General features: G+C 44.2%; 1 protein-coding gene across 1 annotated transcript in view; it reads right to left on the bottom strand.

Moving 5' to 3' along the window:
• The window catches only part of b3galt1b (UDP-Gal:betaGlcNAc beta 1,3-galactosyltransferase, polypeptide 1b), a 67,685-nt gene that overhangs the window by 38,328 nt on the left and 10,285 nt on the right, over positions 1–19,072 (bottom strand). The window lies entirely within an intron of this gene.

Below are 19,072 nucleotides of genomic sequence, written 5' to 3' on the forward strand. Positions count from 1 at the left end.
ACATGAAAAACTCATTTTGTATCCTAAGGTGCAGCCACTAGCTTTTCATTTATGGTTCTTTCGAGCCAGCCACAAGCGATCGATAAATTAGTCTGGCATCCACCACCAAGTGTGCTCCCTTTGCCCTCACAATGATGCATTTTTCTGTTCCGAACTTCGCCGGGGCGGTGACAGAACGCATGGATATTAATTGACGCTGACAGTGTGCCTCGCACCAGAGTGAAGCGCCAGGCTGTAATTAAAGAGGCAGATTTATCATATTTACTCCTCACGCTTCTGTCAGGGTGACACGGCTCCCCCGATCAGAGATGCACCCCCTGCTGAGGCGCAACACCGCTGTGGAGTCTAACACATCGGAGGGGAGTGCTGAGGTGCGCCAGCGAGACTTGTCACATGATCACGCAAAAGAAAAACGATAAAGCACAGAGGGGGGGGGGGGGGGTTCAGTTTATACGTATGCCTTGCAGAGAATAAATGATTACAAGGGATTTGGTTAGCTGAAACCCCTGTGTGCAATGACTTTGTAGAAAATTGACTGTGTCATAAACGTAATCTGTGCCTGGACTGCTAAACTATCTATTTTGTCATCATTAGTTCAACAGCAAAGGTCTTCAATGTCAGATGAAAGTGGGGAATTGAAGATTTCGTTGATAATAACAACAATTAAACAGAGAACCCCGCCCCAGTGTGTGATTGATATCCCACACCTGTGACTGGGAGCGCTCTAATCTTATCCAATCTAATCTAATTTAATGAGACCTAGGCTGATAACGTCCTAATCACCTCAGCGCTTTTCTGGAAAAGCTGGAGGTGGGGTGTCCTACAATTTTCCTGAACAACCTCGACCGAGAACTTTTAGCGATGAGGCTCACTGCGGTTCTCTCAAAGTCCATGGGTTCCTTCCCAGTGGCTGTAGCATCAGAGTCGGAGTGCAAGCTAATGAAAAGGTCTTCTCAGACCGCCTTAAACAGTTGGCTGGATAATGCCGATAATAGATAACAGTTGTGTTTACACCTCAAGGACAAGGGTCTCAGACTCCTCCTGTTAGAGAAAGGCAGACACCTTAAAGAGAGGCAATTACACTGACTATACAGTGCAGTGTGAGGAAAACCAGGAAGCAGAATCCAACGCAAAAAAAGAGATGACTAGAATGTTCTCTAAAACACATTTCCACATTTTTAAGGCTGACCTCAAGTAATGAATGCATGTGCCATTATTTGATGGAAGAAGTGAAAATAACCGCTCAGTTAATTTCACTTTTTTTTTTGGTAATGAGGTGTTTCTAATGAGGCTGTGGAGCTGAAAGGAGAGACCAGACTAGACTAGACGTGGGGCGTTTGGCGTGGGCATGCTGGTGTTGCCGTCACGGAGGCTTGCTCCAGGTGAGCGGCGAGTGACAGGGCAGACAGCTAATACACATCAGAGAGCAGAGCTGTCAGGCCTGGCCTGTCACCGCCCAGCTGACAGGAAGCAGCTCCACCACTGCGCCGTAATTGAGAGGAAAGTCAAAAACGTACATGCAACACTCACACACACACACATTATGCATGCACACATACAAGCACAACGCGCACACACACACACACACACACACACACACACCTACACACAAGCAATGGAATTCCCCATGAGTGTGGCTTTTTCACACCTCCTGCCCCTTGGGTCTGTTTAAATGTCAGATTCAGCCTAATCCTACGCTCCCACTGCACCCAATGGCTAAACATGGTCACTAACACCTCCATCAAACTTCTCCAGGACATCGGCTGAGCTGCGCTGTGCACACGGCTGCTCGTCTGACATTTTGGTTTATGGCCCTCCGTCCCCACAATTAGCCAATCACCCTCTGGGCCAGAGACAAATGGACCAATCAATCGCCCCCCATCATAACTGCTCGACCTCCACAACCTAGAGGCACATCCCTTTCAGGTTCAGCTAATGTCCTCAATTACTGGACAGCGTGGGGGGATGCGGGGATGGAATCTCCAATCGCATATGTGGCAGAAAGGTCAATGATGCTCTCCACCATTATAAGGAATGTCCTGCTAATAAGACTGGAAGTCAATGGCCTGTAGTGCTTTGTTTGCTTATGATCATTAGCAGCAGGGTAGAAAGCATTGGCATAATTAACAACAATATTGTTTACAGGCACAAAAAATATTTATCTAGCATTTGGCGGAGGAAAACACTCCAATGAGAGGTTTGAATAATTTATACCGGAAATACTGGCAAGCAGGCCTAAGCTCGCTTAAGCTGAACTGGAAGCTTCACAGAGCAGTAGTGGAGTTTTTCGAGTGTGTGTGTGAGAGTGTGCAAGTGTGTGTGTATATGTGTTTGTGTGTGTGTGGGGTGAAAGAGAGAGAAAAAAGAGAGTGTGTGTTTGCGTCACCAGGCAGCAAGGCAGTTTTAAAAGGTTACTTAATTGGCACAACAGAGTCTCCTTGCAACTGTGTCCTTTCCCAAAGACTGACAGATCCTTGACATACATCATGAGTCATACACAAACATATTTCATATGTGTGTGTGTGTGTGTGTGTGTACGCCTTTCTATAGTGTGCATTTGTATTCGCATGTGAATGTGAATGTGCGTGCATGTGCATGTGCATGTGTGTGCATGTGCATGTGTGTGCGTGTGTATGTGTGTGTGTGTGTGCATGTGCATGTGCGTATGTGCATGTGCGGGTGTGTGTGCGAGTGTGCTTGCATATTCTTCTCTAACTAAGTGGCTGTTATCATTTCCAGCACTCCCTCTCTTTATGAGCAAAATAATGAAAATGTGACTTAGATGGGAAATATGTTGACAGCTTCTCAAGGCAATTAAGCACTTAAATGCTAATCAGCATTGCTCACCCGGGCACTTTCATGTATATTAACTGTGCAAGTTGACTGACACCGACTGGCTACGTACTCAGAAATTATCTCGCTTTCCAAGGATATTTTCCATACATATAGTTTCCCTTTAAAAGACAGATTAGAAATTTTAACAACACTACAAACATGAGGTCATGAATGGGATCTTTGATCTGGATGCTTTCAATATAAAGCTCTGCTTCTGTGTGCCCACCTCTCTGAGAAGGATTCAAGAACGTGAGCACTTTCCCACTGACGCTATTTGGAAGGCAGGGTAGTGTCTTTTCCTTCTTTATCACTCTTTGACAGGCACTTGACAGGCTGCAGGCTAAAACCATCAGCCTTATCGAGGATCCGCCATCTCTCTCCTCTGAAGCACGGAGGGGAAGGGGACACAGACAGCCACTGCTAGGGTGTGCCTATTCAAAGTGTGGCGCTGCCCAAATCGGCACTGCCAGGGCCCCCCTTGGTGTATCTCTTCACCATGAGGTTGATAATGATGCAGCTTTTAAAAGCCCTGTATGTCACGCCGAGAAGACCCAGAGAGAGGAGAGACACAAATAGATAAATAAATAAATAAACAAATAAATAAATAGATAGATAACTTCCAGAGGATGGACTTTCAAAACGGTTCCTCATGCTCTCTCTGCTTAGGCTCTCTCTGCTTATCATCTGATGCTCCACAGTGGCTATACAGCCATGGTTTGTAGTGGTGTAGAGAACTGGTCCATACAGCAGAATGAAATGGCTCAAGCACCAAACGTGATGAATGAATCAAATGCCAAAGGTTAATTTGGTTCTCTTCAGGCTCAGCTCTCCATATCTGCTTTTTATTGTCCCAATTCTCATGCATTTTCAAGGATATTTTCAAGACTGGTGTGCACGTTCTGTGCCACACACACAGAACGCAGTTATGCAGCAAATTTATATACGGTTTAAACGTGCGGTCTGGCCTTTGGCTGCCACATTCAGTGACATCTCCAGATGCGGTCGCCACTCATCATGTGGAGGTTAGCTCCATGGCCAGGACCCTGTCCCCTCCGGCCCTCCTAATCTGGTGGGGACCTGGAGGTCCCCGGAGGGGGCAGCTGGATGGGGACCCCTCTCTGGCTTAATAAGGGAGCTGAGGGGGGCACGGGCAGCAGGACAGCGGGGTGGAAGGGGCAGGGGGGAGGGCAGAGCTGGACGAGAGCTCATTAGGAGGACCGAGGGGCGGACCAGACACAGCTCTGTTCTGCAGCATTCCATCAAGAACACGATGGCAATATATCTTTTTTTTGAGCATGTATAGGTTTACACTATATTGATACCTTGCTCAACACAGCGTGTGTGTGTGTAGGAAAATCCAAGGAGTAATAAATTGTGAAAATTGTCTCAAAAGTTTCTCAAAACCTACGTTGTATATATATAAAAATTTTCATGTTCCACTTTTACAGTCCTATCTATCTTCCTTATTATACATCATCTATCCTTTATTTTCCACATTACATATTTTTTTTTTTTATTCCACTTATCATTATTTCTCTCTCTCTATCTCTCTGTCTGGCTGTCTCTTTGTACTATTTCTAATTTCATAATTTATCATTCATTAATATATTGGGCTTTATCTTCCTATGCTTTATTTGTCACACTTTTACTCTTTTCTGTTTTTGTTTCAGTATCAATCACTGGTGCACTGCATTAGAATTGATTTCCTGATCATTTTAGATAATGTAGTTAAAGGATGTCTAATATATTCAAATATTCAACAGTTTCCCAGCTTGAGGTCACGTTAAAGGAGCTATACATAGCGACAAACACTGGAGTTTAAAACTGGTATTGCAGTCTAAATGTCACTACCAATTGAGGTCTTTTGGCTGGCCAAAACACAAACAGAATTTGTGAGCTGTGAATGAAATTTTAAATTGTGAATTTACTAGCTGTGCCATTGTTGTCAGAGAAGCAAGCATTTCAATCTAACATGCTTCCTTAATCTCTGATGACATCATGGTCTTTTTATGAGGTCTTTTTATGATTTACTACAATAAATTACTTACATGGTGCCACAGCTCAAACCAACGGGCCAAGTGTCACCTCATGATAGCCATGCATGCAATACAAACAGACAGTATGCTATCTACACACACACACACACACACACGCACACACGCACACACACACACACAAACACATATACACACATACACACTAAAATAGACACACACCCCATTGCACCTACGCAATATACAGTATGTCTGTGAAATGTATTGCCACCGAGCACTTGGGTGCTGAGTGAGAATGCAGCGTTTGGGGAGGCAGAAAATGCAGGTGTGATTGAAGTAGCCCATCTGTCCCACACTGTCTTCACTAGCCAGCCAGGCGTGACATGGGGTGAGATGATACACCTCAATGTGAAGAGCAACAGACAAAAAAAAAACACATAACACATGGAATAGTGTTTTGTGGGCAATCTGATGGCATTCCACATCTCATCTATATATGCTCATCATTCCTTTCTATGGATGGGCCTCTGCCCTGTTTCCCACGTTGGCAAAGAAAGTGCACTTGAGTCTGTCAATCATTTGTCATTCTGTTAAAAGCTACATGTGACCGAAGAAGCCAAATCACCTGTCGCCCGTCTTCGTGAGGTACTTTGTGAGGAGACAAATGCTCAGCATCGTGCACATAAAGCTGTGTGAAGCGGCACTGAGCTGCATCTCAAGTGGGCAAACCAATCAACAGTAAGACCCAAACCTCTCTAAGTGACAAAAGCTCAATCAGCAGCGGGATGCATGGTGGTACAGCCGACACATGCCCCCCCCAATCCAACTCACATCCCCTCCGCAAACACTTCTTACACCTTCACCTCTCCATTCTTCAGAAAGCAAAGAAAAGCTACCCCTCCTCCATCCCCATCCCCACTCTATGAAACAATCCTGCTTTGATCCCTTCCCTAGACGGGCTCTGTCTTCTCCGTGCCAATCCTCCCGTGCCCTGTGGGGCGGCTCTGAGCCCCTGGCATCCCCCAGCCACCCAGGCCCTACCACTCCTGCTCTCCAGCCCCACCCCAGCAGCACAGGGCCGGGCTCAAGCCCCATCATTCTCTCCACTCGTCTGAGTGAGCCGAATCTCCTCCTCAAACCCCGCCGCTCCCCTCGGCCCGGAGCCTTTCATCCACTCTCTGACCACCAGCGGCTCGCTAGAGAGCCCATCACTGCCACAGAGAGACAGTCAAAGAGAGAGAGAGAGAGAGAGAGAGAGAGAGAGAGGGAGGGTCAGAGAGAGAGGGATGGAGAGAGAGAAACAGAATCCCAGGGACACAGAGATGGAGAGAGACAGAATCAGAGAGAAAGAGAGAGAGAGTCAGAGAAAGAGAGAGAGTCAGAGAGGGCGAAAGAGCGGCTCTTTAATCTTGGACAGAAATCAGCCGTGATGGGGGAGCGTGCTGACCTAATGCATTCATCCATCAGCCTCCTCCAGCGGCTGTCATTATCTACCGTTAAGGGGCCGGCTTGTTTCTCTCTCGTCTCAACTAATTGATGCAATTATTGGACTATATTTGGAAAAAGGCGGCAGAGGAGGAGACCAGGAAGAGGAGACAGAGGGGAGGGGAGGTTTGAGGATGCTGGGAGAGGAAGCTGGGGAGAGCTGTTTGCACCTAATGAGCGATCTGGCTTCCTAATCTCTGGGCAGGATGACTGGTGCTCTCAGAGCTGCTTAATACTGGGTGTAATTGCATTTCTCCCAGCGCAATGTGAGCGCAGACCACAGCACCACCGCAAAAGCCCCTTCTATCAAAGCCCAACGGGACTGAAATGGACCCAGCCGTCTTTCGTTCTTTCTCTATTACTCTCTCTATCTTACTTGCTCTCTGTCTCTCTCTCTCATAGACATATTCATCATGTGACATAGACAACATTTGTTTTTATTTTTCACTGCCCTTAAGAAGCCATGATGTCAATCCATTTACCAGTACCTTTAATTCCAAACCCAAGGTTAAATCTCCCAATCTCTCAGAGCACACATGCATACATGTCTTCTGTGTGGCAGCTCGGACATCTAATTATGTTTGGCTTTTTATTTTATTTACAATGACTTACACAGGCTGTGGCAATCTCCTCCCGTGAGAGCAACCATCCCTAATGGACACCCACAGTCGACTAAAAAGATTTCAGAGTCACAGTGCGCTGAGGACAATGCGAACCCTTGTTATCTGACAAAAATGAGGTTTGCTCGCCAATAATCTAGCACCGAAAACATTGGAGGATTGGGATCATGTAGCCTGCTTCCATAAATCCGCTGTCTGTTTGTTTACCTTAATAGGCTGATTAATAGGGGAAATCCTGAGTGCTTTGTGGCGACTGAGAGACCTTGTGGCAAGAGAACGTCTGGTAGCATATTGAGAACATGTGAACAGAGAACTGACATCTTAGGAGTCTGCTGTAGCAGTGTCAGACGGCTGCACGGCAAAGGATGGTCAATAGGCTACGTGCACGAAAGGCTCTTCAGTTGTAACGGCATCTTCTGTTATATTCGGCTCCTTACATCTTCCCTCTGACACTGATTATCTTTGCCCAATAATAACAATTTTAACGAACGCATAAATCCTTCTTTATCGCAACATGCTGATTCACTAGGTGCAACACCCAACCGGGTCCGTGTAGACACTAATTACATTAACAATAGAGGAAGTTTCAAACACACCTGGCATCACCGGAAAAAAACAAGCTCACCTGCTGCATATTACTGAGACAATCCACAGCACACCTGGCCATAATTAGACAAAATCCACAATCGGCCATCTTCTCAGCACTAGCTGTGTATCTATTCATCTTTTTTTTTAATGCACATTTTGATCTTTTGAATAAGAAATTCTGACAGGAAATGAAATTTTCATTTGCATAAACTAATGCACATTAAAAAGTCTTCTCTTAAGAGAATTTCAGTTTTTTAATTCACATAATGCAGTGGATGGAAACGCACACACACAATGCACACTTTCATTAGCTTCATTTTCATAAATCTGCATAAAATATGTGAATGAGCTGATTGGAAATCCAGCTAGTGTCAAAAGCTTATCAGCAGTTCCCACTGCAACCTTCTGAGGCTTCTGTCCACACTAACACTATTGAGAAAGTCAACCTAGGTGCAACCTAATTTAGGAAAGGGTAGAGGTTCAAATGTTATATACATAGACAAAAAAGAAAGAGAATGTCTTTCTACATTAGCAAGGAGAAAAGTGCTGGGGCAAAGTCTGATATAATGTCTTTTTAATGACCTAAAAACATAAATAAAATTCTGAATTATTTGCCGATGATCCACAAGATTCGCTGACATTGTCTAATATTCTTAATATTTTGTAAGAAATGTTTCCACTAGCTTATTCCAGTCTAGAAAATATGGTCAGATTGTCCTCACTTCTAACAATAGCCCGTCTCTAATGGGATGTGCATACTCCAAAGTTCCACTGTAACTAAGCTCCTCCACATCATTAGAACTCCCAGGGATAGCCCTCTCTCCGGCGCCCCAAGCTGTGCTGGCCCACATCTAATCAGCTCAGATGAAAGAGGAAGTGGATCTGCGTCCGCTCTGGATAAAGTGTGTGTGTGTATGTGTGTGTGTGTGTGTGTGTGTGTGTGTGTGTGTGTGTGTGTGTGTGTGTGTGTGTGTGTGTGTGTGTGTGTGAGGGGGGGGGGGTGTCTTTCACTGTGGAGAGGAACACGATGCGCCCCCATAGGGATAACACTGAGGCCATCAGTGTCGTAATGATAACAAGATCTCTTTCAGCAAAATCGGCCTGGGGTCTCTGACAGCTTCCCGGGCTACCAGGTGTGAGAGCGACCAGTGCGGCGCTGGAAAATACAGACCAGAGGGAAAGTGAAGTGTGATGATTCAGAAGAGGGGCTTATGGGAATGCCATATGTCACAGGCCACCAAAGTCCCCTTCATCCCGATCAGCCGAGGCCAAGTGGATTTTCTACCGAGTCACACAGAACTATTAACCCTGATCCCACCCGCCGCACAGTCCTCTGTCACGCCACGCACTACACGTCGCACGGTCGGTGTCACTAATGCTGACACTCATGTGTCAGGGTGGCGGGGCAGACTCGCCCAGACAGCAAAGCTCCTGAGTGGAGTTGATGAGAATGCACAGCATAGGGCTTAAGAGTGCTGGAGGTGTAATCCATGGCATAGGCGGACACGACAGACAGCGTCTTAGCAAAATGCTAATATTACATCAACAGGTCCATTATCATGTTTTTATAGTTTTTAACTAATAAACAAAGAGTCTGTGATAAACTATACATGCCAGCACTCACTGTGAAAATGCTCAATTGTGCCTCCTCAAAATGCAAAGATGGCAGAAAACAGAAAATCAGGGCTAAAACGTTATGCACTTTCAATCGCAGACTTAAACATTTAGCTTATGCTCCGATGTTCTTCCACACACTTGCCCAGAATACCAAACAGCCATTTCCTGATTCATATTCATGCAAAGGAACATATCTGAGCCCCCGGTTTACCACTAAGCAAGGGTCAAGTGGGTGCTCAGTATTTAAAACAAAGATGGCTGCTTCAGTGACTAACATTCTCAATGCCTCCCTCCTTCATTGAGCTTCTTGCTGTCTACTGAACTAATTGGAAATGTAGCTCTAGGCATAACATTAGCATAACATGCTTTGTGCAATTCACAAAATAAGCCTCCATTTAAATGTCACAAGGTAAGTAGCCCATCTTGTACCAACTTGTATTGTAACAATGAAACATGGCTTACATAATAAAAAAATAAAACTGAAAATTCTTCAAGATGGTTTTGAATATTAATAGTAATTTTTTAAGATAAAAGAAAATAACTATTAATTTTGATTGCACATTTGTTTTGATTGTTTGCAGTACCATAGACAATCTGAAGCACAAAGAAAAAAAACGGCCTGAGGCGCCGTCTGTGAGAGGCACCCCAGCCTCAAACAGAGGCATCATGAGATTTTTATGAGACCATTTTAAAACAGCCTCTGAATGGACTGTTTATAGCAACTACAGATAGACTAGACCTTGTATGCAACACATACAACACATTCACTACATGTCCAAAAAGTTCATATTCAAAATAGTATTTGCTCACACAGCATAGACAAGTATATACTTGTAAAGAGAGGCGGCTACATGATTGCCGACATACACTGCGCTGTCAGTCCGTAATAGAGATCTCAGGTGTCAGCCCTCTGTCTAACAACCTCCACTCATCACTTTCTATTTTCCCTGTCATATTGAAAAGTTCACTGAGGTTATTTCGATGGCATGAGGAAGCAAGATAATGAGACTCTGGCCCAGTCGGAAGGGGGAACAATGACTGCTTTGAACTTGTCCTTTCTTAGGTGCAGAGGCTGGGCATGAGAGGAGACCAGAGGAGCATCCTGTGTCTTACGCCTCAATCTCCTTTTGGCACAGTGAAGCATCGCCAAACTGCAGTCATGGTCCAGTGTGTGTATGTGTGTGTGTGTGTGTGTGTGTGTGTGTGTGTGTATGTGTATGTGTGTGTGTGTGTGTGTGTGTGTGTGTGTGTGTGTGTGTGTGTGTGTGTGTGTGTGTCTATGTGTGTGTGTGTGTGTGTGTTTTGACACATTGGTGTGTACTGGATGCTGAGTGACGGCGAGTGCGATGACGTGCGGTGTGTTTGTGCTCCAGTGTTCCTCACGGCCCAGCGGTGTCATTCTTGGAGCCGGAGGGCCTGGAAGGCACCTCATTAAAATGCTCCACTTGAGCAAAAACCTAAAGAAAGGCCCCCTTGTGCTGTGCTGTGAAAACACACGCACACACACACACACACACACACACACACACACACCAGTGTTTCCTACAGAATTGAATTCCATTTGTGGTGGTTGGTTTGCAGAATTAACTTGAATGCAACAGTTTTTAACAAATTAGCACAGCGTGGTTATGATGCTAACCAGATTTAAGCACAATTTAGTACAACCTGGAAAATCATTGTGTGGTGGTCAGTGTTGTGTGTAATGCGTTACAATGTAACGAGTTACAGTAACGTAACTACTTTTTTGAGTAAAAAGTAGTGTAACGCGCTACTACTGAAAAATTGGTAACGTAACGTAGTTCCTTTTTCATATCGGCGCAACGTTACTTTTCCCAGGGTACAGATTTGACAGCGACGCTGTGCGAGCTCCACACGGCAGCCTATGTGACAGAGGCTGGTAGCATGAAGTGCAATCATAGCTCCACACGGTACGTGACAGAAGCTGGTGGCAATGAAGAGCAATCATAGCAAGCGAGACACAGACGCTAGCGAAGCGAACGCTAACTCCTGAGGGATGGAGGTATTCACATTACTCGAAACTAAGGGGAGGAATGTAAGTGTTAGTTGTAGCCTACACTGTGCCCTGATTTTGTCCACTGCCATTAACTCAACTGCCAGCCTATTAAAACGATTTGCACTAGCTTTGCACCAAATTTCGGAGGAGTGCCTGTTTAATGAAAGAGTATAAGGCTGTAAAATAAGCCCTCATATATTTTGTGTTCAACTATATGCTCACGATGTATTGAGGCTATGTTATTTGATATTGTTTCATAGGGCTTTAGTGGTGGTGTTGAAGCCTATAAGCCCATTGCTTTCTTGTCAAGTGCTCTGTTTGTGGCATTTTTTATAATAAAGAGCACAAAAGAAATACCTGTTATGTCCTCCATAGTAGAACTTTATGTAGGCCTACACATTTAGGAACAGATATTGGGTTCTGCCTAAAGTTCTGCAACATAAAAGTAACGTAAAAGTAACGAGTAACATAAAAAGTTACTTTCCATAGAGGATAACTAAGTAAAGTAACGGGTTACTTTTTTGAGAAGTAACGAGTAACGAGCAAACACTACTTTTTAAAAGTAACTTCCCCAACACTGGTGGTGGTCAATGTTGATATTGTGGTAGGCCGCCACAAATAAGTCAATGTACTGTATGGGAAACACTGCACACACACACACACACTCACACACCTTTCTTGATGCACACTAACAAAACAACTAGCCCTCTCTTTGGCTGGATGTTGCGAGGAAATACTCCGCAACCCCCTATCAAGCCTGACACACACTGTGTAAAATGTAAAAATTGCCAGTCAAGGTAAATATGGCTGAGCTCCATATAGGGCTGGGACTGTAACTGCATTACCGCGGTCATGTGACACCTACCACGGGTCTGAGCTTGTCACAGTCATCGCCGCAAAAAGCAAAAATCAGTGAAACACTGGCCTGCACATGTGTGCACATAGTGTGTAATGCTGTGATGTGTTATGTGAGGGATTATCTTATGACATATATTATTCAAAACTTATCATCAAAAGATGAAGCAAACCCAAGCTTTTGTGTGTGCTGGGGAGCACACTGATCCACCATTCCATTTGTGTTTACTATGCGAGAGTAGGGGACAGCCTCCAGTTCGTACCTGGGCCCTTGTAGGCTACAGTAATAGCATTCTTTTAAAGATTTGTTTTTTAATCTCTTCCTGTATTTATGTAGCTTTAGGTCATCTTCATTATCAATTAGATGTTGGACTGACTGTATCTGACTCCAAGAAATACCTAATCTCAAGGGACACAAGGTTTTCAATAAAGGTCAAATTAGTTCAAGAAAAAAGTGGGGATGTCCACCATAATGAAGAGTGTAATGGTGCCAATTTAGTTGGGCAAAGTATAACAGTTTGGCAGACGTCGGAGTGGCTGAGAGGATGGACACACACTGAAGCATAGCCAGTCTGATGGGGGCACTGAGAAGTCATCGGAAACCAGGGCAGCGTTTCATTTCCAATGAGTAAAGTCACTCTGGCTGGTTAGAGAGACTGATGCCTCAGCAGAAACTAAGGTTGGTGGATCACAAAGTCGTTACAGTATCTGGGCCAAATTTCCTGCTGTGTTCCAACCATATTTCCAACTGGATATGCTTGACTAGTCAGAGCCAATTCAACTACTCAATGGGGTAGACATAGTTCTGAAGTAAAAACTACTTTAATTCTACCTTTCAAGCCACACTTTTGACCACTTTTCTTCTTGCAGAGAAATTTAAAAAAAGGCTCCTATCTTTCTCCTAAATAAAATGAAATGGGGTGATACTCTAATTCTAATACACTGTTGGAAATTGCAAGTTGCAAGTTGTTGCCCTGTGGCAATAATAAAAATGTGATCTTGCTAGTGTCCCTGGACGCCCTCTTGTGATTGACACAGTGGATATCCAGTGACAACGTGTCACTTGTGGAGGGGGTGGCCATGCGTTCTCTAGTCCTCTGTCTGTCTGGCCAGAGGTCTTGTTGGGTGCCTGATTGTCTGACTTTTGGCATCTGTCGTAATTTTACTACATGCAAGAGCAACTTCTAATTGCTTAAGTCCACTCACTTCCTTCAATAACATGGGGCTGCACAAGTAATAGTGTTGTTGAGAGGCCCATGTAATATTCTGCTAAATATCTTAAAACAAAAAACACAGATCTGTTCCAAACACAAATTTGCTACTAGAGGCAGCAATGAGGAATACTGCTGACACACACTGTGTAAAATGTAGAAATGGCCAGTCATGATAAATATGGATGTGCTTCATCACCACTTCCTCCTGTGGGGTTCGAGCATCCCTGAAATTGCTGCCAGGGTGAGCAGGGCCCTGGTTACATTGCAAGTATGGCACCACATACTAACTCACTCACTCACCTACTTATCCACCCACTCACTCACTCACTCCCTCTCTCTCTCACTCACTCTTTCTCACTCATTCACTCACTCACTCACTCACTCACTCACTCATTCACTCACTCACTCACTCGTTCATATAGCGCTGGTTCTGTTAGAGCCAACTGCAGGATAGCACAAGCAGGAAATACAAGAGCTATAACAACTGAGCAATTGAATGGGCTGAGTTTCTTTTGTTCCCGAATTTAGCTCTTTAACTCTAATTCAGAGTGTGTCCCTCATAAACACAATCATGCTGTGTACATGCAGACATGCAAAGACACCCACAGCTCTGAAGTAGAACTCATCCTCCCTTTTGCCCATTTCTCACAAACATGTTGTCGACGGGAGCTCCGTGGGCACAATGTGGGTTCGCCCTCTGAGCCCAAGATTAAATCATTCCTCGACTTCACAGATTGTTTTGCAGCATCAGAGAGGGGACCAGGCTGTCTCTGCACCACGTCTCATGCCAACACCACTGTGATCCTCTCCTCTAACACAGAGGCCTGGATCACAGGAGATGGAGAGACTGTGATCCCTCCTCAGGTTTCAAGGAATCGCAGGGTCAGCTTTGCTTTTGGGTCTAACACCCTTACTGTTTGTCTTTGTTCTTTTTGTCCATTGTGGAAATCCCAACAGTCATTTGGAAAGCAGAGGTACAGAGAGCTAGAGAGATATAAAATCAAACAGTCAATAAATAAAAGCTGAGCCATCTCCAGACTCTTTGGATGCACATTAAATGAAAAGCATGCAAACACTTGCTCTCTAATTGCCGAAAGGACATTTACAGTGACTACAAAATGCAATGCATAACCTTTACAATGAACCCAGGACCATAAACATGTCGATACTTTCAAAGTCGAATATTCTCTCACTTGCACTTGTTATTGTCTTTGCGAGCTTTATTGTCTATATTTAGTCCACTAATGGGGAGAAAGGCTTGAAGTAGAGTGTAAGATTGAATATAATGTCAGATAAATACTAGCCAAGTTAGGCTAGCCTTTCAGTCCTCTGCACAGCGCTGTTCATTAGCGAGTTGTCCAGGCTGTGTTGCCGTTCGCGCCGACTGGCAGCGGAGATCGAGTCAAGTTAGCATGTGTTTTCAGAGGGCGAGTGGTGGGTGGACAGTCTGACAGGCAGATGAGGACGGGCGAGTCATTAAAATGACAGTTAGTTGTGGAGACGATTGCTGACCTGACCGGGTCATCCGGCGAGCTCGAGCTTGAGTGTGGCGCGCCTGGCATGTTTGGTAATTGAGCATCGGGGAGGTTTGGCTGACCCAAGCCTGTCACTGCTGCCTAACCTTTCCAAACAAGGCCCAGGCACCCTGTCCATCACATTCGGTCGCTGTCCAAACTAGCATGTGCATCCGCGTCCACACCTCGCTCTGTATGTCCTTATCGCTTGCAATGACACACTAACAAAACCTTATCGCTTGCAATGACACACTAGCTGCCCTATTGAAGAGCGATCAAAATCATTTCCTTGGCAGTGGGGCCACTTCTAATTTAAGGACTGACATAGGTCTTCATTAGCCTATAGCAATCTGCTCTGCTAAGACGTGCTATTTAAATTCCCACATCTCTAACTTATGAGTGCAATGGGAAAGCCGAACCCTGAAGAGAAATGAAAGGAGGAACATAAGGCACTAGTTAAGTTTTACAAATGAGGGGTGGTTCAGCCAGCAACATCGTAATAGAGCCCACAGATCTATATTTATCAAGCAAACATTAGAAGAGACACATTTAGAAAATTGGACAGATATTACAGTATATGCCGTGTCATGTTTCTAGCGGGCTGCCGATAAATGAAAAGAAGCCTGATATATTTGTTAGGCTATCTTATCCGAATGATATCGGAGGTGCTTGAGAGCACAGCTTGGTAGGTCTACATAATGTAAGGGGGCTGGTTATGCATTTTCCCCACCTAATTTGCATACATTACTGCATACTTGCACTGTTGAGAGGGGAAAATCTCATCACAGATTGTTCAAGGACAATGGTAAGATCAAACTGCTCTGCAAACTTTTCTCTCCCTGCACCAAACCTGATTCCCTCTCTTACTTTCAGTACTACAATTTAGGCCTAATACGGTCAAACAAAATCAGCCACCCTTGGAGTTGATAAGGAACATGGAGTTTTTCTTAAGCTAGATGCCTTCTCAATACACCAGTACTGGATCAATTATCTCTGAACTCCTAATATTCTGCTTTAGATGAGTGAAAACTGATAAGCAAAGCTACCCAATGGAATACAAAGTAAAATATCCCAACAGAGCTTAAATGCATTATTTTAATGTTTGAAATGAAAGGAAAATCCGCCTTTGAATACAGTAATAGATTTTCTGGTCAAGAAAACTGTATATTCTAAGACCTTTTGCTAAGGGTGTTAAACTGTGGACAAAGAGTGCTTCTGTATCTAACAGTATCTGTAGCCTTTTCTCCCTCGGTGTCAAATATATCTGTTGAAATCTGCTTACGCGCATTGAATGAGCACAGGACAATTTTTGCCTATAAACCTCACAAAACAATCATCAGGTGAAATAAACTGACAAGAGAAAGATTTTCCAATGACAAATCACCCCAATGTCTGACTTCCTGCCATCTTGGAAAATATTGTCATTTTATTTCTCAATCAGGGACATAATGGAAAATGTATAGTTCTGCACCGGTTTGAAGGTGTTACGGGAGAAAGCTGTTTTGGGGGCACTTTTCTCTGGAGAGAGTCTCTGGGGCCCTTTGACAAATTAGCTTTTGAGGCATTTGAAATTGAATCGCTTGGAGGAAACACGGCAAGTCCAAATAAATCTGATTTGAGTTCCGATTCCGCGGGCTGTGTCCCGGCTGCCTGACAGAGATGGATTGGAGGAGCAGCTCGTGCTGTTAGTCGAGGAGGTTAGTGAGCCAGTCTGCTAGTGGTTAGAGGGCCAATTCACCCTGCACAAAAGTGTCCTAACTGGCTGTGCTAAAAGGTCCTAGAGCAGTGCTAGAGTCTCTTGGACCATTTATTTTTGCAATAACAGCTTGCTTTGCATTAAGACATTCACTGTCTGGAAGGATACACACACACACACACAGACACACACACACACACACACACAGACACACACACACACACACACACACACACAAACACACACACACACACACACACACACACACACACACACATATAGGAAGCCAGTGTGCTGTGTACCAAGTGCTCTCAGGATTTCCCAAAAGCAATACACCTAAATGGAATCTATATCTAGGCCACTCACATTAACTAATCTTGCTGTACGATACACTGTCCCTGAAAATATTGTGATAACGATATGATTGTCACTGTAGACCACTTAATGCTAACCGCACAGTAATGCAATTACAAGGCCTCTCCACCTACAACTGCAGTTTTTTGTTCCCAGCTCAGAAAAGTGATGGTGATGTTGCAGTTAATTTATGTTAGTAATATTGCCATTCTTCACCCAATACTGAAAACGCACAGGTTGTAAATATGTGTATGTGTATGCAGGTTTTCATCCACTAGCTCTGGTCAAGAGCAGACATAATTATGGTAATTATTATTTTAGCAGACACTTGCATGCAAAGGGCAGACACATACATGAACATACTCATTTGAGTGCATGCTCCCTGAGACTATGGCAAAGAAGTTGATAAATGGAGAGATTCTTATATTTCCCGCATCAGTGAATTTTAGCTAATTAAATTACCAGCAATGGAAATTTTAACTAGGTACAGATCGCTATTGAGATAGAGAAGTAAACCGGTTATGAAGGGGTAGGGAGAAAACTTATCAATAACATAATGTAATTATCATGGCAGGCCTATTAAATGCTGTCATGTGTGATTAAGACTAAGACTATCTCATTGGCTGCACATTCATAACTCCATCCATCTGTGATGGTAAAGTAGAAGCCTCATCCACCGCCTATGTAGATGGCTTCTAAATTTACCGTAATATTCTGTCTGTGGGCAAGAAAGTGCAGGGAGCCTGCAGATGGAGAGTAGGGTGGAGGGTGGTCATGAACAGCCTGATTATTCTGGGGGGTCACAACCTCCAATAAGGTGGAGAACCACTGCAGTAAGCTGATGTGGCTTGTGGCCAAGAAAACAGTGGAGAATATTTAATATGATTGTTTATACCGTTGTCACCAAAAATACCATGAAATATTGTGATATAGTTTAAAGGTGCTCTAAGCACATTGTAAGTTACATTGTGCCTACCCTATGACTGTATATCCTTTAAAAAAAAAAAAAACAATAAAAAGAATTTTGAAAAGAAAAGGTGCTCTAAGCGATGATGGGTAACGTCACTTCTGTTGACATTCAAACAAAACAGAGAGCTAGCTTGCCCCTCCCTCCCCCTCCCTCCCATGCCAGTGAAACTCTCCTGAAAGCACATCTCGTCGGTGAATGGCTAGAAAAGTGTTTTTGTTTCCGTTTTTTGAAGCCTGGGCTGTATATGTAAAAAATGAGCCTTAGGTAGTGACATCACTGAACGTCAGTGCTTTACCTCCCGTGTGCCTAACCCATCCAATCATCACACACAACAAATAGGTAGTAGCAAATAGCCTGAAATACTCATTGCAATAACTTATCAAGAGTACAAGAATACAATGCCTTCCATGTCATAACCTCTCCACTCCCAGAGATGTGTAATGAAAATAACAAGTTATCAGGGGAAATCTAAGGTATTAGAGTGATGAGTCAATCCAACATTAATAATTCTTAGTTTTTTCTTGAGCTTGATCACAAGTGTTAAAATAGATGTAAGTTGCTGTTTCAAACCACCCATCACGCTCACCTCTGGCTGGTTAAAATCATTCAGGCTCACACAGACATGTCACCATGTTCTGGCATTTTCTTTCGCTTTTTTTCTTTTCATTAATGAAAATGTCCTTTTCAACTCTGCAGGGGTCTTGGAAAAACCATTTAGAACCCCTTTGATCCCAATCTGATCACTCTCACAGCAGGCCACGACATCTATGGCATGCAGGTGACCTGAAAGTGACTTGACCTGACATGGCTACAGTTAACACACTGGAGAATCTCAGCCCCATGGAAAGTGAAAGCTCCCATTTCATCTCGCCGCATTAAGAGCTGTGTGTGCTCAGTGTTAAAACTGCATGGGGCATCTGGAGCCCTGCGTGAACAGAGTGCAGGCTCTGAAATGCCTGGGGAGTGGACCTCCGCAGCCAGCCTCTGTTCTCATTCCCCTCGGGCCCTTAGCACAGCTGTGCGGCTCAACCACAGGCACCTATGAGTCTTTCCTTTCACATTTCTGCACCCCCCCCCTCTCTACCAGGTAAACAGTTGCCAGGAATGAAACGCGACAGATCCTATTTACATGACACGGTGTTAATTTCTCAAAGGGAACCGCTTGCTCTGTTTCCACTAATCCCACTGGGCTTCCCACAGCGACGAGTCCTACTTCAAACACCTTACGGATTGACACCTCTCACGTTGTCAAACCCTCCCCCCGCCCCCTGCTTGTGCGAAAAACAGCACAAACACAAAAAATCTAGCGAAGCAAT

Source organism: Alosa alosa, chromosome 3 (genome assembly GCF_017589495.1).
Source record: "Alosa alosa isolate M-15738 ecotype Scorff River chromosome 3, AALO_Geno_1.1, whole genome shotgun sequence".
NCBI lineage: Eukaryota > Metazoa > Chordata > Actinopteri > Clupeiformes > Clupeidae > Alosa > Alosa alosa.